Source organism: Neophocaena asiaeorientalis, unplaced genomic scaffold (genome assembly GCF_003031525.2).
Source record: "Neophocaena asiaeorientalis asiaeorientalis breed wild unplaced genomic scaffold, Neophocaena_asiaeorientalis_V1.1 scaffold100, whole genome shotgun sequence".
Classification (NCBI taxonomy): domain Eukaryota; kingdom Metazoa; phylum Chordata; class Mammalia; order Artiodactyla; family Phocoenidae; genus Neophocaena; species Neophocaena asiaeorientalis.
This window is the reverse complement of record NW_020173955.1, coordinates 6,803,106-6,827,618: the sequence shown is the minus strand read 5'-3', so window position 1 is coordinate 6,827,618 and position 24,513 is coordinate 6,803,106. Positions and strand designations below refer to the sequence as shown.

The following is a 24,513-nucleotide window of genomic DNA, read 5'->3' as shown; positions in this document are numbered from 1 at the left end:
TATATGCCCAGTAGTGGGATTGCTGGGTCATATGGCAGCTCTATTTTTAGTTTTTTAAGGAACTTCCATACTGTTCTCCATAGTGGCTGTACCAATTTACATTCCCACCAACAGTGCAAGAGGGTTCCCTTGTCTCCACATCCTCTCCACATTTATTGTTTGTAGATTTTTTACAATGGCCAGTCTGACTGGTGTGAGGTGATACCTCATTGTAGTTCTGATTTGCATTTCTCTAATGAATAGTGATGTTGAGCATCCTTTCATGTGTTTGTTGGCAATCTGTATAGATTCCTTCATTTAAATAAGGGCTGTGAATATGTTGATAACATTGTATAGTATAACTGAAATTTGCTAAGAGATTAGAACTTAAATCTACTTGCAAAAAAAAAAAAAAGAGATAAATATGTGAAGTGATAGATGTATTAATTAACTGGATGGGAGGAATCTTTACAAAATGTATATCAAGTCACCGTGATGTATACTTTAAATATCTTACAATTTATTTGTCAATTATACCCCAATAAAGCTGAAAAATAAAAAACTAGGGCTTTAAGAGAAAATGGCTGTAGAAAAGAAGAAACTTTACAAATAAATAAATACTGTTAATACTATATGTCATTAAATCTAAGACCCCATTAATTGTAATTAGATGTAAATAGATGGAACACTATTTATAAGTGAATAAAATATACTGACACAATTTAACCTCAGTACAAAGCTTTCATCACATTTAGTATTTTTGCTTTGCAAACATTTAAAGAGTTCTCTTAGACTTATTTTTGTTTACATTTTTGTCATATATCACTCTCATGCATACCTAAAACCTAAAAATAATTAAGATATTACTAAAACACTGTCACTTTCAATGTCCGATTTTTCTAAACCATTTTATAACTCTGCATCATAAACGTGCATGCTTTATCAGAAATATTGTCCTTTCAAGAGCATTTATAATGTGGCCTTACTTCAATAGGCTTTAAGCTTTTCTTCCAATCCACTGGCACCCATACACAAGTTTTAATGTGCATGTGCAGGCAAGTAAGGATTGCCATTTGATCAAAGGGGATTGCAAACTGCAAACTGACTGGGAGATTTTTTTTTGAACTTCTTAGAGTGAATAAAATGTGGCATAATATAAATGATCCAAACACAAAGGTATAAAGACTTCAGATTTTTTAATATATTTCTTTTTCTAATTATATGGATAGTGTATTTTCCTTATAATTATGTTTTTCTTAGGTTCATGCACTCAACAGTTTAATAGTCAAAAAAGGAAGCCTGGAGAAGAAAGGTAATTTTTAATTTTTGAAAGTGGCTAAAAATAATTAATGGAGGTAGAAAACCAAAATTATAATTGTTTTATAGCTATATTTTAATCTATCTTTTATATACACACACACATATATACCTCTTTATCTATATACATACATGTATACCGATATGTAAAGTATTATATTTATGTATATATATAAATAGATAATATAGATATAGATGATAGATATATTGATATCAGTGATATTTTTGTTCTCTTTCCATGCAAAAGCAATGAAAAATGAAGAGACATACTTGAAGATAAGTAGTATTTGACAGTCAATTGCTATCTTTTAAACAATTTGATAACTATGTCGTTTAGCCATATTGTAGTGTTCTTAAATTTTTTTTCAAGGTCAATATTGAATCAGATGTGTACAGACAGTAAGACATATGAATTTATGAAGACACATTTTGATTGAAGTTGGCTAGGGTCAGAACAGAGGAACACTTTTTGAAAATGGTTATCTAGAAAAAAAAATTGAACTTAAAAAAGCTGTATATGTATGTATTTTCTTCCTTCTTTTTTATCACCTCTAGGTTTTGTGGGCTTATATAAAATGATGGTCATATTAGGGATATACATTTTCTCCAAATGGAAATCATGGTTCCAACTAAGGAGGAGTTGAAAATTAGTTTATATAGATATTTGTGATAGAAAGTTAGTTCCAAACAGTTTTTTCTCCTCACATAAACAAAATTTGAGAATTGATGAATTATGAAGTATAATTGGGATATTGATTAAAATCAGTTTAAATTCATAAAAACGATCCTGTTTTACCCTTATCAGTATAAAATCGTAAAAAGAATTACACAGTTAACTTTCTCAAAATTACTTTCTCATTCAGTCAGCCAGCTCGGGTTATGGTTAACTCATCTAAGAAGACAAAATAAACTGTAAAGAGATGATACACTGCAAAAAAGTCAGTAGATGTTTAAAAATTCGAGAAAATCTACACTTATCAGAGTACATGTTCACAAGGCTTTAAGTAAGTAAAATCAATTTTAATTCAACAAAGAGAAGTTTAAATAAGAATTCCAGGGCTTCCCTGGTGGCGCAGTGGTTGAGAGTCCGCCTGCCAATGCAGGGGACACGGGTTCGTGCCCCGGTCCGGGAAGATCCCCACATGCCGCAGAGCAGCTACGCCCGTGAGCCATGGCCGCTGAGCCTGCATGTCCAGAGCCTGTGCTCCGCAACGGGAGAGGCCACAACAGTGAGAGGCCCACGTACCGCAAAAAAAAAAAAAGAATTCCAGTAAATCTTGCAGCTTACTTCCTAGATAATCTCCTAAAAGATTAAAATATTTTCCACAATGGATGTAACTCTTCAATGGTAATTATGTTTAATTTAAAAATAAGTACCTCTACAAAAAAAAGAACAGGAATGAGTAAGCAACACATAAAATACAGAAGATAAATGCAGATATAGATTTAAAATATGGTTCACCGTATGCTAACACATATATGTGGAATTTAAGAAAAAAAAAATGTCATGAAGAACCCAGGGGTAAGACAGGAATAAAGACACAGACCTACTGGAGAACAGACTTGAGGATATGGGGAGGGGGAAGGGTGAGCTGTGACAGGGCGAGAGAGAGTCATGGACATATATACACTAACAAACGTAAGGTAGATAACTAGTGGGAAGCAGCCGCATGGCACAGGGATATCGGCTCGGTGCTTTGTGACCGCCTGGAGGGGTGGGATAGGGAGGGTGGGAGGGAGGGAGACGCAAGAGGGAAGAGATATGGGAACATATGTATAGGTATAACTGATTCACTTTGTTATAAAGCAGAAACTAACACACTATTGTAAAGCAATTATACCCCAATAAAGATGTTAAAAAATATATATGGTTCATTTTGACTTGGGCATTTACTGAAGTTTGACGACATGTTAATATTCTGTCCCAATCTACCATTTGGCTTTCATGTGTAAGAAATTAACAAAATCTCAATTAAATGAAGTCAGGAGACCAGAAGGGGGCGCTCTTATAGACTTTGATGATAGCAGATCCCAACAGGAAAATGAGACTCCTCTTCCTGGCAACAGCTCAGCCCAAGAAAAGCCTTGGACTCTGTTTACCATAGCCCTTCCAGCCCCCTATTCCTCTCTATAAAAGGTTACACCTCCCTTGCCCTGTAGGGATTTGCACATGGCTCACCATGGTTGCAAACCCCAAATTGCAATTCTCTGCTGCTGCCAAATAAACCCATCTTTTCTGGAGAAATGTCTCGCAGACTACTTATTTCAAGTCAACAGATTTTATCATTTAATGATGAATGTCTCCTTCAACATTGTTAATGGCAGGTCTAGAGCTTGCATAATAAATGTGTAATCTGATAGGCTATAGCATCATATCTAACCACTGTAACAATATCAGTAATACAATTAAGGCATACCATTCGGAATTATTATTAATATCTGAATATTCATTTTCAAAAATAGGTAAGCCTCTGGGTATCACGTATAGAAAAGTTCTTATATATTTTAATTGTTGATTTCTGTATATAATTTGAAGTATAAACTTAAATTTATCTTTGCTTGGGTAAAATTCTGCAACGATTATGATTTTGAAAGCTGCTAATTATATATAATACAACGTGTATCATTAACTTTTAAATAGTTATAGAAAAATGAATTAGCAGACTATACAAACATTGAGAGAATATGTTAACTAGATAATATTTGAAAGAATGTCAGATATATTTTTGAGTCAATAAATATAAAAAACATGTAGAAAATCTTATTTATAAAATGTGAAAAACTACATGGCAGAATATGAGTACTACATTACTTTAATAAAAACTCTTTGCAGAATCTCTGGTATGCTATCATTCAAAATATCAAAAAATAATTTAAAAGACCTCCATTTTATATTAAGATACTGAATTTCATTTAGGTTATCAGCCTTTCTACATAAAATCTTATATGAGAATTCTACATTTTAAAAAATCCTAAATGTATGTAACAGTTTATAATAAAAGTATTTACATAAGAAAAAATAAATATATAAACAGTATGAGGGAAAAACTACTTTTTAAAAATGAGATGCCAACAAAAATATCCTGCCCTCCATTTATTTTGGTGAAATGGAGGCATCATTGTCTTACAGCAGAAGTGCAGTATACGTAATTTAGCAACAGAAGATGCTGAATGTTTATTGTTCCTGCATAGTAATGCAACATTTTAAAAGTTGACTACAAAAATTTTAGTAATAAAGTCGTAAAAATTATAATTATTTTGATATACATTTTGATAACATTTTATTCTTTCATTTCCGAGTTCATGCTATGGGTGGATGATACTTGATTTCACACTAAACTTAAGCCATATGTTATTTCTAACTATGAGCTTTCAGTGTTTGGCCAACATGTATATTTGGTGAATCTCAAATATACAGTACATTTTCTTTAAAAAAAATTAAGTTGTTGAGGGAGATGAGCAAAGATGCTCTGATACTTTGAGGCAGGAAGTTAAAATTTGCTCTACCTTCTTTGAAGAGTAGTTTGCGGAAGTGTGCTTTAAAAAAATTTAAATATGAATACAAGTTGAAAGAAGAATACAATGTGACATAAGTTATGCAGATAATTACTCATCTAGGAATTTGTCTAAACATAATATTACTTGATTGGTGCAAACATATGACTATAAGAAAATATTAAAAGGTACGTTGCAAGGTTAGTCTTTATAGTCCAAAAAACAAACAAAAATGAAAAAAAATTTAAAACGCAACCATACTAAATAGCCAAGAAAACAATACTGCGCAGTCATTAAAAATGGAAGAATTTTCATTAAATAAAATAACGTTTCCAATATACTAAGGTGACAAAATACATTAAAAATCATATATACAGCACAATGTCATTTTTGTAGCTCTATATCTATTATTCTGACATTATTAATAATACCTCATTTCACTTAAACTGTTTCTTATTGGATGAATTTTCAACAATCTTTACCTATAAGGAAGTGACAGTTCTACTGGCCTCTGAGGAAAATATTAAGATATTTCCTTATTTAAATCTAGACTCTAATTTATACAGCACCACTGATGACATTCATTCTGCACTGAAAAACGTTGCCTCCAAAAAACCAGAAAACAATATCTCTCTGTTATTGGTGCTGCATTTCTGCAAAAATAAGGTCTTGAACACAGCATTTTCTCATATAAAATTTTCAATTACAGTATGTGCTGCATTTGGTGACCATATATCTAGTATTGTCAACATGATCACCAAGGGTACACTGAATCACATAGCTGAATGACTTTATAAAGCTTCTCATATCTTGGTGAAAAAAAAAAAGAAAATCTTCAGGCTGTTTGGTAAAGGTCAGGAACTTTCAAAGATAAATAAAAACTACTTTAGTATTGTCTTCGTAAAGAAGAAAAATCAAACACTTTATTCTAATTCAGCCAAGACTAGGAACCTATGTGATATTTTATAAAGTTAGAGCAATTTCTCTAATACCATGTTTTCACCTCGTGAAGTACAGAAGTTCCATGTGAATCAAAGACTTCATCCAAATGTAATACAATGACAGATGAAGATTATAAACATTTTTGTATACATTATATACCTTATTAACCATTTAAGTCAAAATGGCAGTTGGGACAATTTACCCATTACAATAAAAAGGTGACATCCTAAATCCACAAAATGCAGACCAGACTTAGACAAGTAGGATCTTTTGCCCATATGTTCCCCAAAGGACTGATCTTGCTACATACAGTTTATTTATTTGCAACTTGTGTTATCTTCAGAATAGTCCTTTTAGTCATTATATTAGTTGAACAAAAGAAACGGAATAATTTCCAAACCTACACCGTACACTTTATTTACGTATAAATCACTTCCATTGTCAAAATTTTATTGGAATAGAAACCCTCTGGTAAAGTAGTTGAGTTTCTTATAAGGCATCTCTTCAGCCCCAGAACATTAATGAAAAACCTTTTGTGACTGTTCAGTGAAAATAATTTCTAATATGTACTCTAGGCTATTGGAAACTTGAAAAAGTCTTTTATTTTAAGAGAGTAGAAAAATTCTAACAGATACTAAACTGTGCCTATTTATTCACACAGCCAACGAATTTAACAAAAGATCCCTTTTCTTGGTTTTATATGCAAAAGAACTGCTTTAACTTTATCCCTTCTTGGAAATTTCCTGGTGGTCCAGGGGTTAGAATTTGGCGCTGCCGTGGCCCAGGTTAAATCCCTGGTCAGGGAACTAAGATCCCGCAAGCCATGCAGTGCGGTCAAATTAATTAATCAATTAAATAATTTTAAAAATTGAAAAACTTTATCCCTTCTCATAGAATAAACTAGTAGTTCAATCACCGGGCTGATAATTCAGACCTCAGGGAAAACTTAGAAAAACACTTAATTCAGTAAGTCCCCAACATATGAACAAGTTCGTAAGTCCAGTTTGTTCGTAAGTCCAACAAAGTTAGCCTAGGTACCCAACTAACACAATCGGCTATATACCACTGATTTTATGCTTGCTTCTGGATATCCTGGGCTTGAAATAAAGACACTGTACTACTGTACTCTATACAGTACTGTACAGTAAAGTATACAAAAGCACAACCACTTGTAGAGGATGCACGCACATGACAATGTACGCCAGACGTGTGAACTAACTTACGTGACTGGACATGCAAACACACGTTTTCATCTTTGAAAGTTCACAACTTGAATGTTCGTATGTAGGGGAATTACTGTAAGTAGTTCTATTAAACTAAATGAATGTTCATATTTTAGTGGTATTTTTCCTAATACAGTATTATAACACACAGACATTTTAACCTCTATGCCAAAGCTAAATAGGAGGAAATATGCCTAGAATAATGACTTTCTTTATAGAACAAAAAGCTCAGATTTCTTCAATTATTTGTGAAAAGGTAAGAATTTTTTTAAAAACTAAATTGAAATTACACTTACAATGAAAATTTCAAATGTTGAATTTTTGTTAGAATCTTCTGAGATTACTAGTATCTTTAAAACGTAAAAGATTCAGGAAGGTGGCAGGGTAGTGCCACATCATCATTTAAGTCTCCTGATGGCCAGAAAGATCTTGGTAAATGACTGTGGATTAATGCAAACTTATATGGTGGTGCCGCTTAGAAATAGAACCTAGTACCTAGAACAGAGGTTAACAAACTGCCCCCTGTGGACTGTTTTTGTATAGCCCAAGAACTAAGAACGCTTTTACACTGTCAAAGTTTTACTAAAGGCAAACAAGACCAATATAGGACAGAGATTCTATGTAACTCACAAAACCTAAAATATTTATGTCTAGCCCTTTACAGAAAAAGCTTGCCAACTTCCACTCCCCAAAATGTTTTCATTTCAATTCTTATCAAGTAAGATAATCTAAAAGAGTTTTCATATACATCATAGGGACAGAAATGTACCTTCACTGCTTTGCCTCCTGTTCTTTGACATAGTACAGCAGTTCCCCCTTATCCACCGGGGATATATTCCAAGACCCTCAGTGGATGCCTGAAACCACTTATAGTACCAAACCCTATACACACACACACACTCTCACTCACTCACACGCATGCACACACACACACACACACACACACACACACTCTTTTTTCCTGTACATACAAACCTATGATAAGGTTTAATTTATAAATTACGCACAGTAAGAGATCAACAGTAATAACTAATAATAGAACAATTATAACAAATATACTGTAATAAACGTTACATGAATATGGTCTTTTTTCCTCTCTCTCAGAATACCTTATTGTACAAATGTAATGCCTTCTCCATGATAACTAAGCACCAATCACACAGTGTGGCTGTAACTTCTGCAGTTTGAAGTGTGGCAGCATTTCTTTACAATTTCACGGATAGAAGATTCATTCTTATTGTAAATCTTAGCAACTTCAGCATACGATTTCTTTTCCTTTCCTTATTAAACCAAGAACTTCCACCTTGTCGCTTAAAGGAAGCATTTTACAGCTTCTTTTTGGCATATCTGAATTGCCAGTATCACTACTCTCGTGTTTTGGGGCTATTAAGTAAAATAAGGGTTACTTGAACACAAGCACTGCAATACAAGGCAGTCGATCAGATAACCGAGATGCTCCTAAGTGACTAATGGATGAGATACGCTGGACAAAGGGATGGTTCATGTCCTGGGCAGGACAGAGCCAGAGTGTGTGAGATTTCAGCACATTACTCAGAACAGTGCAAATTTAAGGCTTATGAATTTTTAATTTCTGGAATTTTTCATCTAATATTTTTGGACTTCAGTTGACCATAGGTAACTGAAACTGGGGAAAGCAAAACTGCAGGTAACGGGGGACTACGGTATGTTCTTTGACATAGTATCAGTGAAGTCTCTAGAAGTTTAGTGACCTGGGGTATAAGGCACCCCTTATAAGCAAAGAAAAATTGCACAGCTCACAACTAAGAAGAGACATAAGTACTTGTTGTGCCTTTTTGGATTTTGAAAGCAGCATCTACCAACTGAGGTGTGATGCTCTGGCCCAGCTGCCCATTATGAATGAGGCCTAGAGCATAAACTGCTCTGCACAATCCCCAAGCTCAGATGCAAGGTACCCTGCTCTTCTGGCCTTATGACTAAATGACCAAATGCTATTCAAACTGTCTGTGGCAGAATGATTGTTATATAGAATTAAGTACTACAGTACCATAAGAAATACTAAAGAAATAAAAATTTTAACACTAAAGAATGTTTAAGCCGTTAAGTAGATTGAAGATTGGTCTCCAAAATATTAAATGACCCATTTTCTACTTTGAGGCAAGTACGTATCTAAATGACCCATATCAAATTATTATCTATTTATTTAACTTAGCAATTTTGTTCAAATTTCACAGGGGTAGACTCTGAGTTTTTATTTTGCATACCAGATTCATGTATCTCTGGAATAAGTGAATATAATCTTATGACCTAAAAAGATAATTATAAGTAGCACATGTTCATTAAAGAGTTGCAAATAATATGTAGTCTACAGATCATCTTGATTTAAAATGAGAATTTAATTAGACTATGAATTAAAACCAAAATTATAAAGCAGAGTAGGCGATGGAATGGAGATTGAAATGTTTACCTCCATTCTAAGTGGCAGCTTTATCATACCACCACCAGCAAGATCTTATTCTTCATAATAAGAGAAAGTCTAGGCAAGCAATACTTGAACTTCCCAACATAATTTCTCTATGCAAGAAAGTACTGTGAAACAATAAAAACATGGAAACGAATCTAGAGTGTGGTTAAGTAAACTGCGGCAATGATTGTGAACTAAAAACAAGTGAAGAGCCAAATATGGATTGAGTGATAAGAAAATTTGCTTGAGCCACATATCAGTGATGGTCTGCATATCTTACAATGACTTCTTTGCTCCGTTGACAAATGGTTGACTACTGTTGGATTTAAAATTTTGTGTCTTTTTAATTTTTTGGTTATAAGTATAGCATTATAAGAAAAGTTATCAATTCTATGTAATATTTCACTTATTCACTGGAGAGCACTTTTTCTCCCAACAAAATGTATTCTGACCCCAGAATAACACTGTTATTTTTCTCTGATGCTTATGTGTATATGTGTTATTCCTTCAGGTAGAAAGGCTTTGGTTATCTAGCAAAAACAGTAACAATTATTTATTAGTCTTATCCTCTATCTTTCTGGCTAGGCAGTTGATTTATGGGGTTTTTCAGGCAGTTGCAATCTGACAGCACCTGGGGCTGAAGTCATCTCAAAGTCCACCTCTGTTAAGTGTCTGGAGGCTGCTGCTTCCTGCAAGCTAAGATCGCACTGGGAGCTCTCAGTTAGAACACCTACATGTGGTTTCTTCATGTGTCTGAGACTTCCACACATCTCAGCAGCTGGACTCCAAGGGTGGGTGTCTCAGACAGAAAGGCAGATGGAAGCTGTGTTACATTTATGAATTAGTCTCAGAAGTCACACACCTGGACCTCATTTTAAAATGACATTCTAACCATATCTCCTTGCCCTAGATTCCTTATGCCTCCTCCATGTCCCACTATCAAAAAAGAGCTCGGCAAATAAAAATTTTGATTAATAAATAAGTGAACTCAATGTTTTGATTCCTGTAATTATATTTGCCTAAGGCTTATGTTACTCTTTTGATATCTATAATTTTCGATCGTAAACTTTTTAATTTAAAAAGATACATTATGAAATGAAGTTTAATCGGGTATTTTACTTTACTTAGCTTTAATAATTAAAAGATAGAAGTTGAAAAAAAACAGAGTTGAATCCCATTATGAAGCAGATACCAGGCCCATGATTAACAAGGCCATATAGAATTTGTCAGGATATAATGGAAGGCTGTACTCTGCACTATACCTGGAAATAAAATTTAATATTTGGAATAATCAACTTCTCTGGAAAAACTAAGGACTTATTTTGGTTTTACTGCAGTTCAACTTACTAAATGGCTTTCAAATATTAAGTAGACTTTTTAATTTAGATCACTTGTTTACATAATGTACTTTCCATCATGTTCAAGGTCCTCAGATGTGCTTGTATCTGTTGTTCACAGCTCTAGGGTCCTGGTTGAGGGAGCGAGTGGGGACTGAAGTTCAGCCTGTCCTCTGTCTACCAAGTCACATACCTTTAGCACCAGCGTGCTCAGAGAAGAACATTCATGAGCTGCTCTTTTGAATTTGCATTAAAATGACGCCATATGGTTTAGTAGAGTCCCTGGTATGAGACATGATGTTACAGCAATTTCCTTCAAAGAAAATGGTATAATAAAAAGGCCACTGGAGTCTTGGCATAAAAAACAGATGCAGTGTGAATCCTGGCTCTGTCGCTTACAGTACTGTGACTTTGCGAAAGTGATGCAACCTCTCTGAGCTTCAGGTTCCCCACAAATACAATGAAAATATCAATTCCTATTTTTCAGAGCTGATGTGAAGAACAGAGCTAATACATGAGAAGCATGAAATACAGTGTCTTACAGAGTAGAAATTATTTAAATAGAATCCATAATAAATTCTAAGAGAAGTTCTGTCATTGAGCTTTAATCCTTGGTTCTGTGATTGGTTTTTGATAGATACAGTTCTATTTTAGGTATGTAATTACATAAATCACTGGTTAAAGTCACAATAGGAAGAATAAAAGAAAGTAGTATGTTATAATTCAGTTCAGGAAAAACACTTCTGAACAAAACATTCCTAAGGATTCGTGTAAGAACTGATCGGTTTGAATTTTCAAAACTTAGTTTTCTAAATCCCTCAGCAGTTTGGGGGATTGGTTTCAGGACCCTCCCCCTCATAATACCAAAATCCATGGACACTCAAGTCCTTTATATAAAATGGCATAATAACTGAATATAGCCTATGCACATCCTCCTGTATACTTTAAATCAACTCTAGATTACTTATAATAGCTAATGCAATGTAAATACTATGTAAATAGTTGTCAGAGCATGGAAAATTCAAGTTTTGCTTTTTAGAACTTTCCTGAACTCCTTTTTTTTTAAATATTTTTGATCTGTAGTTGGTTGAACCTGCTGATGCTACACCTGTGGATATTGGAGGCTGGCTGTAGTTCTCAAAATCTAGCTTCTTGGCACAGAAGGAATTGTCTTGTAAGATCACATCCTGTGATAACCTCCATTAGGCAAGACTCATGGTTAAAAATAAAGATTAAGTTAAAATAACAGCATCGATAAGATATATGCTTCTATTGCATACAGGCAAAAAAACCTCTCAAATGTGTGTTTAGAACATAATCCGACTGAATCATTGCCTCTTTCAATGATGTACCTCCAATTATCGTCATTGGCTTCAAATCTTAAATAATTAGAACTATCTCACAATGGAAATTACATGGCTATCTATTTCTTAATAAACAAAAGTTGATTTAAAATCTTCCTCAAACAAATTACATGTATGTCTCATAGACGACTACAATTTAAATAGCTGCACAATGCAACCCCCAAAACACAAAGTCCTTACCAAAGCATTTAAAGTGCTGTTTTGTCTCTCCTAGCTCATCTTGTGTACCTGCTTCCCTTGCTTATACGCTCTGGCCATGCCAGTCTTTCAGGTCTTCACAAATATGTAGCCATAGGACCCTTGTACAGCTGTTCCCTCTCTCACTAATGTGTTTCCTCCTGCACTTTGCCTATATCATGTCTCCGCTTAAATCTCCACTCACAAAGATGCCGTCTCTGACACAGGATTAACAACTTAATCACTGTGAGCTTTTGTCATAATTCTCATTGCAAACAGAATCATGTATTTACTCTCTGATTACTGGTGTTTCTCCATGCCTCTTCCCACTAAGCCATATTTATTACCTTTATATGTCTAGTGCCAAGCAAATAGCAGATCCCTCATAAATATTTGTTAAATGAATCAACAGTTATATAAGGAGATACAAAACCGTAAAAGTTTGAACATTTACAAATCAACACAAAGGGTCTGAAGAAAATCTTCACGAATAAATACAGCATCCATATGGAAGAAAAATAAGAAAATAGATGAATTTTTCAAAAATAATGAAGCATGATCTCATCAAAGTAAATAAAGTAATAAACACCCTATAACCAACTATGTATATGCATGGCTGCTCATTACATCATTGCTTAAAGCAATAAAAAATAACAATTACTTAAATGGCTAATTTAATCTGAAAAATTTAATGCAAAGAATCATGCCTCACCATTAAGAATGGGTGTAGATTTGGGTTTATTACCAAGGAGAGTTGTTCAGGATATATTTATAACCGAAAAGCTAGTATAACCATTGTGCCTCATATAATTCCATTGCAAGGGGTAGAGGCAGGAGTGACAAAATACAAATAGGAAACATGTTTGAACAACAGAACTACAGGCGATATTTCACTCTTTATGGATATTTTTTGCCTATGGTTTCTATAATTTTCTATGAATACTGGATAGAGAGAGAAAGATTGATTTCAGGCATGTATGTCTTTGGCACATTTCTCTTTTTGCTGCATGTTTTTCTGCACAATTTGATCTCTTTAGATGTGTGTCTTCTCTCCTGAAGCACTTTACCAAGTATACTGAGACACAATGTTTACCCTCAAGGATTTCAGAGTCATACTGATGATAAAGCTATCTATATAAGGGATTTTTGTTGTGTGCAATGAATCCAAGATATCTGATACAGAGGCAGTGAGAGAAAGGAGTCTCTCCAGAGAACAGTGCTTAGTTTCTCAGATAACTTCCTCCCTCCTCTGCTTCTTACCCTACAGTGGTGCCTGCATATAAAGAGGGAGGGTGTAGTTTATGTGACTTTGGCGGAGACAAAAGTAGGTCTTCTGATCACTGGGTGATGCATTTTGTACACCTATGAGACTTTACATCTCTAGCGGAAGTCTGCAGCTGGTATAACTCAAAGACATTTCCTTTGGCTCAGAAATACCTCCAGGTTTGCCACTAAAGGACCTCAGCCATATCTCCCTCATTTGGTATCACAGACTTCTCTGTGTTCCTAGTATCCACTCCCTCCCCTTGGCTTTGCTCAGGTGACTACTTCTTTGCCTTCAACCCAGAGTCATTTTATTGTTAATGGGTCCCCTTAGCAGGTTCTTCGTTAAGATACTAGCTACTTCTGCAAGATTGCCACAGGGAAACCAAGGGTAGCTGAGAAAGCTGAGCCTCACAGCTCCACTTGTAAAAGCGTGTAGCACTAACACATTTGATTTAACGAAGCAGAGCCCCTGATTGGCCAGCTTTTCAGGAGGCCACATCCCAGACTCACAAATAAGAAGGCAAGAAAGCCCTTATTTATCAGATATGCCTCTCCCTATCTTTAGTCTTTACAATCAACATTTTAAACTTTAAAATGCGAATATTCTATTTTAAAAATTAAAAGAAATTGTAGATCACAGCTATTTGTTGAAAAGATATTAAGAGGACATAATCTTGCTGTTATACAAACTTCCTCATTGCAAGTACTAAGCTAATTACTGTTACTTTCTGTGAGATACAAAAGAGAAAGTTGCTATAATACAATAAGTAGGGTCCAAAACATGAAGATGCAGAATTGCAGTACTGTGAAGTTACTGAAATAACCACAGCAGACCTGGGCAATTAGTTGACCTTGGATTCTAAAGGCTCTTCACAATCCAAATCCAACTTTGTTCCGGCTGCAGTTTAGAATCACCTGGTGGCTTTTTTTTTTTTTTTTTTTTGAGAAAAGTTGGGTGACATCTTTGTTGCTTTGGGGGTCAGGGAGTGAGGGCTGTGTTCAAGAGCTCTTGGTGGGGCACGTCTGCCTCCTCTTCACCGTCACCGGCGTCTGCTGTGCAGGATGGCGCTGGCTCTGCGGTTGGAGACTATGCTCAGATACCAAAGGTACTTGATTTTGCAGATTATGTTCTGGATACTGCTGAGGGTGGCAGGGGAGTTCTTGTTGATGGTGGTCTGCATGTAGGAGGTGGCGGGCTTTGTAGGGCCAGATCTCCACTTCACCACCTCCAGGCCACTTCTGCCACCTGCTGCCGGCTCCACGCCACAGTCTTGTGGTCCATCAGCTGGTTGTACTGGAAAGAATTGTGGACCTTCAGATTATTGGGGTGGGTGCCCTATATCTGTTTGTTCTTCTTGATCCGGAAATTGGAGCAGTTCCACAGGACCATTCACTGCAAATGCGTGGACTTGGAAGCAGCTCCTCTCCCAGCGGCAGCCAGAAAAGGAAAGTGATCAAACATTCATGAAGATGTTTATGGGGCTTGCGGCCGGCCAGTGTAATTTGAAGGACAGGGACAATAATCCTAAGAATCTTCTGGTCAGTTAGCATCCAATTAGGGTTGACAGGAAAATACCAGATGCCCAATTAAATTTGAACTTCAGATAAGTGACAAATAAGTTTTGTATTTGTGTGTTGTATTTGTATTTGGATGTACATAAGTTTTGTATGTCCAAATACTGCATGGACATACTTACACTAAGTAATTATTTGTTATTTATCTGAAATTCAAATTTAACAGGTTATGCTGTATTTGTAAGCGTTAACTCTTCAACCTATATCCAATTCATTAGCCTTATCAAGGAAACTGAGCCTGGAGAACACTGGAGATCCCTCTTTAACAAGACAGAGCTGCCTGCTTCTCCTTCTCACATCCTACCTGCCTCACAAAATAAGAACATTAGCCTACTCCCAGCCCTCATTTTCAGGAGGTGGCAGGGGACTGGAACCAATGACAATACATCTTAATCCATGTTACTGTTATGAAAGTTATAGCAGAGTTTTATGGTATAAACAATCTGATGATCTCAGAAGCACAGGGAACAAAGGGTACTGCTGAAAGAAAGACTTCATTTAAAATTAAAGCTAAGCATGCTCCATTTCTTTTTATGGTGATTATAGTTCCTTACATATTCTTTCATTCAAAAATAAAAGGGGTGGGCTTCCCTGGTGGCGCAATGGTTGAGAGTCCGCCTGATGATGCAGGGGACGCGGGTTTGTGCCCCAGTCTGGGAAGATCCCACATGCCACGGAGCGGCTGGGCCCGTGAGCCATGGCCGATGAGCCTGTGCGTCTGGAGCCTGTGCTCTGCAACGGGAGAGGCCACAACAGTGAGAGGCCCGCATGCCACAAAAAAATAAATAAATAAATAAATAAATAATAAAAGGGCAAAAGTCCCTTCAAGTCATTTGGCAGTTTAATATTAAGATATTATTTAATCTTCTAAAAGGTAATCTTAACAGCAGGTCATGTGATAACCACAAAGCCTGTAAATCATATCTAGTTTAGAAAATTGAATTTGCTCATGTAAACTTGAAATGAGCTCACTAGCCTTGCAGTAATCAAATGACTACGCCATAAACAAACACACCAGCACTGACCTCCCCACACACATGCAGTGTGTTCCTTTTTTAAGCATTTAAGTCTTTGGTCTAACTTGCTCCTTGAAGACCTGCTTGTAATAAATATTGCTTGAAATCTTATCCACTTCTTATCCACAGTACGTGAAACTCCAGTCTTCTCACAGGACTTAATCCTAATTTTTTTTTTCAAATTAGATATTTCCTAAGGATACCTATGTTATCTCCTGCTTCTCTCTTCTTCCATCTTCCCATAATCCTCAGAAATGGAAATTGGCTTTCCCTTTTAATTCTAAGTTATGATTTCCTTCTAAAGTCTTGATGTACTAGGCAAATGGGTATCTTGTCTACACTGTGGCTCAAACTATGAGATGAGTCTTCATTGCTTGATCCTAGATATTCTTTGAAGGTAAGGAAAAAAAGGAAAAGGATCTAGAAAATCTACCCAAGTTCAATAATGCCACTATATATACTTCTAAATACCACTGTAGTTTTCTATACAATCTTTCCTTAATAGGCCCTATTTCTTTCTTTTATAAATCTTCATTCTTCTCCAAAGTAACAGATCTCTCAGGCAGGAAAGGGCCAAGGATAAAAGTTCACAAAGGCAAATAAGAAAATCACATTAAGGATTTTAAAGCGTCACTGCTGTTACATCATCAAGGAAGAGAAGAAAAATTTTAAATATTTAAAAAAGCTATGTTTTATATAAATACTTAAATTTTAAATATTTAAAAAAGCTATTTTTTAAAGAGACAACAGACTTCCTAATTGGTGTCAGTATATCCATGAACTGCAAACTTAATTTCCTATTTCCCCTGCTTTGGACACTATGTGGACTTAAAAATGAAAAGTATTTGCAAACTGTTTTTTAGAACTTAACCACTTTGTAAGTAGATGGACTTCTGTATTTAATAATGTAAACAATCTTTAAAGCAAATCCAATGTATATATTCCTATCAAGGCTACTTTGAGAACTTGTGGGCTTACTCTGATGAAAACGAGTCAAAGTTATGATCTACTCAAAAGAAAATAAAACAGAGAAAAAATGATAGAAGTAACAGTTTAATAGCGTTTCACTGAACAGCTGGACCAATTCCAAAACTTTTCTCAATATATTCAAATGAGAATCTCATTAACAAGGCAAAGAATTCTGGGAAGATAAGTGGATCTTAAAACAATTTCAAGAAACAATATACAATTAAGCTGCCATATGTGTTTCCTTTGTATGAGTGATACACCATATATAATGAGGTAGGGGCTACAACACTTCACAGACTTTTTATTTTTACCATGAAAGTCTTCCAGACATTCTAAGGGATGTTAAAATTAGTCTGGAAGAATATCTACTTCTCTTGAAAGTTGCCATTATTGGTTTTGAGAAAGATATTCCTTCACTACTAGGCACTGAAGCATATACCATCAGTCATGATGAATTACTATCTCATCTGTTGTCCCTTTTTAGGTTCAAGCAAAGGAAAAGACTGACAAATTCTAATTGGTGAAACAAGCGATCAGATTTAAGCCAAGTATTTCAAATTTGTGCCTAGATGGCTTTTGACTACAAACGAAAGTAAACTTTTGCAAATACGGAGTCTTGCTGTGCTTCTATCCACTCCACAAGTGTTTCCATACATTCATTTACTCAACAGATGTATATATATTAAGTGCCTACTGTGAGCCAGGAATGCTTACAGAGACAAGGGATGCAAGAGTAACGTTTCACTTTATGGAACAATCCACCCAACAATATCAGAATACACATTCTTTTTAAACATATGGAAAAAAGAGCAAAAATTACAAGTTATAATGGAGATCACAATTCACTGGAGGGGGAGAGTGGATAGACAAACTGACAAGTACATAAATGCTCTGGGAAAATTAAAGAAGTAAGGGAGATAGTGTTGTTGGTGGGTGGCTGGGTGGGTGCGCTGAGTGCAATTTTAAGTATGACAGAAAAGGAAGGCTGCACTGAGAAAAAGACTTCCAGAAGTCTGAAGTATGTGAGTGAACAATCCACGGTGAAGAACGTACCTGACAGAGGATACAGGAAGTACAAAATCCTTGAGATGGTGTGCACCAAATGTTGAAGAGGAAGTGAAAAATGGGAATTCTTGTACATTGTTGAGGAAATGTGTTATAATCACTTTGACAAAAGTCTTTCGTTTCCTTATAAAACTAGGTATGTATCTACCCTGTAACCCAGCAATTCTCATCCTAGATGTGACCAAGAGAAACAAAAACATACATCCACAGAAGGATATATACAAGAATGTTCAAAGCAGCTATATCCATAGTAAAGCAAAATTGGAGAAAACACGTATGTCCATCAACTGGTGAACGGATAAAAAATAATCTGTGGTATAGTCATATAATGAAATACTATGCAGCAATAAAAATGAACATGCAAAACATGCAAAAACATGAATGAAACTCAAAACCTATGCTGAGTAAAAGAAGCCTTGTCCAAATTATTTCATTTATTTTAAGTTCTAGAACAATAAAACTAATCTATGAGGGGGCTAATGGGAATTATTATCAGGGAATAGCGTTAAAGGTTGACTAGGAACATTTCTGTGGTGATAGTAACATTTTATGTCTTGATAGGGGTTTAGTTACCCAGTTGTATGCAACTGTCAAAACTCATTGAAAGGCATAATACATTTAATATTTCCTTGTAGGTTTTTTTTTAACATCAAAAGAAAAGATTTTTAAAATGCTAATCAGATACTGACATCAAGCTAATGATATTCATGCTGAAGTGTTTAGGAGTGAAGGGTGCTGGTGTCTGCAACTTGTTTTGAAATATATGTAAGACAAGATGAATGATGGATTAATAACCAGATGAACTGAGTATGTGGTATGTGTAGAAATGTTAATAAAAGAATCTAGCTAGTGGATGTATGGATTTTCAAGGTAAAAATTCTTTCAACTTTTACGTAAGTCCAATTTTTTCATAATAAAGTACTGAAGCACCTACGGTGTGCCCTACTGGCGGGGTCTCCTTGGTCCAGCTGGGCTAGAAGCTAGCTCTGCTGAGCTTTCCAGCTGCTCTGTAATCAATGCACATGCACACAGGGGCTAGGAACAGGGGAGCTGCTGGCCCAGAAGAGGATGGGGAAGAAACTCAGAAGTTTGGGCTCAGGGAAAACTGTATTCACTCTGTTCATCTATTTCATTAAGCAACGTTGGGCATTAGTGGGCTGGCACCAGAACCAGTGCCAGGAGTTGTTAATTACTAGCATCCTTCATACTTCCTTGATGCCTCCAGGAAGACCGAGCAGACTTATCAAACACTTTTAGACTATTTACAGCTGCTAGTCATTTTTCTGAGACTTCTACATGTACTAAGGCATCTAATCCCCACAGTAAGTCTATATAGTAAGTTCAGATATTTATAGACAGACAAACTGAGGCACAGAGAGGTAAAAGATGTAAAGCTAGTAAAGTCAGAATTCAAACTCAAGTGGTCTGACCCCAGATTCTCAGCCTTTCATTGCAACTCTAAGCTCCCTTGCAGTTGAGATACTTTTAAGTATTAATCACTGCTCCAGGCCCATTTTACAAGGCTTTTCCTGAAATCTTCACTACAAACTTGCTGGAGTGATATGGTATTCTCACTCAATTTTTTCGGTGAGGGAAAAAATATCTGTTCTATGTTGTTCAAGTGAAGGAACTGGGAATCCAATGAACACCATATTTAGTTATTTATTATTGCTATTTTATTTTCTCCATCTGTCATTCAGTTATGCAACAAATATTTTTTGTACACATATTCTGAGTTGAGAATATCAGGATGAACAATCAGATATAGTCTCTGCTCTTGGAGCTCAGAGTCCAACAGGGGAAAAGGATAACATAGAAGTGATTGGATAAAAGAATTTCAGCACATATGTACCACAGCAAATGAAATGGGATAAGTTACTGGATGGTATTTGGAGGGTGGGCAGCTTTAACTGGGCTGGACAGGCAAATCCTCTCGGAAGCAATTGCTTTAAAGCTGAGGCCTGAGAGATGAAAAGGAACTGGCCTATATGAAGAAATGAGAGGAAAATGTTCCAGGCAGAGGGACCAGCAAGGACAAGGTCATGGGGGCAGGAAAGTACTTGGTGTGTTCAAGTAATGAGAAGAAGTTCAGGGTGGCTGGGACACTGTGTGTGTGTGTGTGTGTGTGTGTGTGTGTGTGTGTGTGTGTGTGTGTGTGTGTATGAGAGAGAGAGAGAGAGAGAGAGAGAGAGAGAGAGAGAAAGAGAGAGAGAGAGAGACAGGCAGCAGTGGGGGTGAGGGAATGAGGCCACAGAGGCAAACAAAAGTCATATCAGGTAGAACCTTTACAGATAAGCATTTTTTTTTAATTTTACTCTAAGCTGGTAGGAAGCCCTTGAAGGTATAAATACAAGAAAAAAATGGAAAAAGAAAAGAAACATCAAGGAGACAAAATTAATAAGAGACAAGAAAGGAAGAAGTAGTAAAAATAGGTTGGATAAACAATGATGAGACAAGTTCTACTGGCCTCTTTGGACCGTCATCATTTTAACTGTGAGAGTAACAAGAAATCATTGACTGTTTCTGAAAATAGCAATAATATGATCTGACATACATCTCACAAGGTCCATTCAAGATGCTGTTTGACTAAAATTGTGGAGTGGGATAGGGTGTGTCGGGGAAGTACAAAAAACAGAGCAGAATGAAGGCTATTACAAAGATGTAAGCAAAAATGATGACAACTTAGACTAGCATGGTAGTAGTGGGGTGGTGAGAAGTAGTAGAATTTTGTATTAATCAGAAGATTGAACCAACAGGATTGCAGATGCATTTTTCTAAAGTTTTTAGTTACAATTATCCCAGCTTAGCTGGAATAAGAATCTTGTGTTTCTATTTTTATTCACTACAAAATGTTTTCTAATTTCCCTTTCGTTTCTTCTTTGGCCCATGAATTAGTTAGAAGTATGTTGTTTAATTTCCAAATATGTAGATATTTTCCAGATAGCTGTCTATCATTTTCAGTTCCATGCTACTGTGGTTTGTGAACATATTGTTTACGATTTTAATCTCCTTGCATTTATTCAGATTTGCTTTATATCCCAGTATAGGCTTTATCTTTATATGTTCTGTGCATGTTTAAAAAGAAGCTGTAAACCCAACACAGCCATAAATAAATAAGTAAATAAAATTAAAAAAAAAAAGCTGTAAAAATAGATAAATAAATAACTAGGTTTCTACCTAACATTAAAAAATAGTAATAAAAACTAAAAAGAAGTTGTGTTCTGATATTGTTGGGGGACTGCTCTATAATGTAAGTTAGGTTAATTTTTTTGAAATGCTTTCTGTCTTCTATATCCTTACTAACAATTTGTCTACTTATTTTATCAATTATCCAACACAATTTTAATTTATACATTTATTTTTTTTTATTCCTGTCAGGTTTTGCCTTCACTTATGATCTGAAGATCATCTAATTTGACCTTCTCAAGTAATCCATCCATTTATATATTCCTTCTAAACCTTGCATGATGAATTTTTCGTCTATACTTGATCAGTTCCAACATGCTCTGGGATCTACCATCTTGAAATACATACACTCCCTTTATTTCACATTTATAATCAAAAGACTTCCCCATCTTCTATTGCCCTTTGATAACTAAACATCTCGAAAGAGTTGTCTATATACAACGGTTCAAGTTCTTCTGCTTCTATTCCCACTACAACATATTCTAATCCAATTTTATCAGCACTTTGGGCAGAATGTGCTTTTACCAAGTTCACCAAGTATCTGAGAAGGCCAAATCCAATAAGCACTTCTCTATTTTTGTCTTAGACTCTTAGCTACATTGGACAGTATCAGGCACTCTTTCTTTTTTGTTAAATTGAGGTATAATTTACATAGAGTCAAATGCACAAATCTTAAGTGTACAGTTCAATGAGTTTTGACAAACATAAACAAAGACACTGAACTACTGATATTTCTATACACTCCAGAAAGTCATCTTGTATTCCTTTCTAGTCAATCTTTCCATTTCTGGAAACAACCACTGTACTCATTTCTATCATTAGAAACCTGCTTTACCCATCCTTGAAACTTACATAAATGAAATAATATAATAGGTAATCTATTGTGTCTGATTTCATTCACTAATGTTTTTGAGACTTATGTACGTTTTGTCTATAAGTCATATTTTTTTTATTGCTAAGTGTATTCATTTTCTATTGCTGTGTAACAAATTACCACAAACTTAATGGCACAAGACAGCATTCATTTATCATTTCACAGTCTCCATGGGTCAGGAGTTGAGTCACAACTTAGCTGAGTACTCTGCTCAGGGTTTCACAAGGCTGAAATCTAGGTATGTCAGCTGGGCTACATATCCTTCAGAAGCCAGGGTCCTCTTCCAGGCTCAATTGACTGTTGGCTAAACTCAGTTCTCTGTGGTTATAGGACTGAGTTTCCATTTTCCCATTGACTGTCAGCCAGGGTCTGCTATCAGCTCCTTGAGGATCTTGCAATTGCTTGCCACATGGATCTCTCACAAATCTCAAAATATGGAAGCTTATTTCTTCAAAGCCAACAGGAGAACATCTTTATATCTTCAGAAAGAGCCCAGTCCTACTTTTGAATGTTTTGACCTGATTAAAGCAGGACACCTGGGAAGATTTCCTTTTTAACTCAAAATCAACTGATATGAAATATTAATTACACCTACAAAAATCCCTTCACCTATCCACAAGATACAATCTAATCACAAGCGTGAGATCCCATCATATTCACCTGAGCTGCCCATACTCAAGGGGAGGGGACTATTCAGGGCATGTGTATCAGTAGGTGGGAATCTTGGAGTTCATCTTAGAATTCTGCCTACCACATTAAATATTTTGTATACCACAAATTTATATTTTTTTCCTATTGGTGGTTACCTCAACTTTAGTTTTTTGGCTACTATGAATAAACTTGCTATGAACATCTAAGTATAAGTTTTCTGTGGACATATTTTTCATTTCTCTTGGGTAAATATCTAGTAGTAGAATCACTGGGTCATAGAATAAGCATATGTTTAACTTTACAAGAAAGTTCCTATCAATTCTCCAAAGTAACTGAATCACTTTATATCCTGTCCAGGAATGTATGAGAGTTCTGGTTCCATGTTTTCACCAGCATTTGGTACTGTCAATCACAAACTTTTGCCATTCTAATGAGTATGAAGTGGCTGTGGTTTTAATCTGTTTTTCCCTAGTGATTAATGATATTAAGCATCTTATTATATGCTCATTGGTCATTAGAACATTTTTGTGAAGTATCTTGTGCCAATATTATGAAGTCTTCCCAATATTTTAAATTGGACTGTTTGCCTTTTAATTACCAAGTTGTAAAGCTTCTTTTTATTCTGCAAGTTCTTTGTCAAGTATATAAATGGTTAATGTTTTTTCCTGGTCTGTGGTTTGCTTATTCAATCGTTAATGGTGTCTTTTGAAGAACAGATGCTTTAATTTTAATTAAGTCTAATTTATCAGTTTCTTTTACTTATAAATGTATTGTATTATGATGCAGGCTAAAAAATATTACCTAAGCCAAAGTTGTAAAGATATATTCTTATATTTTCTTCTATATGTTTAGAGCTTTAGCTTTTTTCTTTTGGTCTGTGATCTTATTTGAATTAAATTTTATATAACGAGAGCTAGAAATCAAAGTTCCTTTAATTTATTTTTTGCAATATGGCTATCTGGATGTTTCAGCATCCTTTGTTGAAATTATTTCCTATTCTGTCCTTCTTGAAACTCTTATCTCTTATTTCTAAATATATATATATATTTTTTTCTTCAGGAATCAGCCAAAACCTCTCTTTTATAACACTCTCTTCTTATATGATTTTGCCTTTTTCCATGACTATCAATGAAATCTAAATACTGATGATACCTAAATGTATATCTGCATTTGAGTACTTTCCCCTGGGTATCCAGATAAGTCAATTCAACTGTCTGTTTGACATTGTCCCTCGAATGTTTCCAAGGCATCTTAAATTCAACATAGCGAAAAACACTCTTAATTTCCCAAATAACAGAACAGTTCCATCCATATAACTTTTCCTCATTTCCACAAATATTACTATTTTGCTCTCTGAAATATAAAATTATGCTTAACTCATTTCTTTCCTTATCATCCTCAGCCAATAAGAGTAAACCTTCAATTTTTTTTCCCCAAATCATCTGAAATCCAGCTAATTTTTAAGATCTGCTCTATCTCTTCAATACCCACACACAACTATCTCTCACCTGGACTACTACAGCAGCCTATTAACAAGCTCTCTTCTTCACTTATGCCCATCTCTAATCTATTCCTCTCAAAGCAGCCAAAGTGATCATTTTAAAATACACATTGCATTATATAACTCCCCTGCC

The 24,513-nt window shown here is 35.3% G+C and overlaps 2 pseudogenes; both read right to left on the bottom strand.

The window, feature by feature from the left end:
- Positions 1-10,169, bottom strand: part of LOC112404833 (proteasome maturation protein-like) — a 28,666-nt pseudogene extending 18,497 nt beyond the window's left edge.
- Positions 10,170-14,542: 4,373 nt separating this feature from the next.
- Positions 14,543-15,005, bottom strand: LOC112404832 (60S ribosomal protein L28 pseudogene; annotated as a pseudogene).
- Between the last annotated feature and the right edge of the window lie 9,508 nt (positions 15,006-24,513).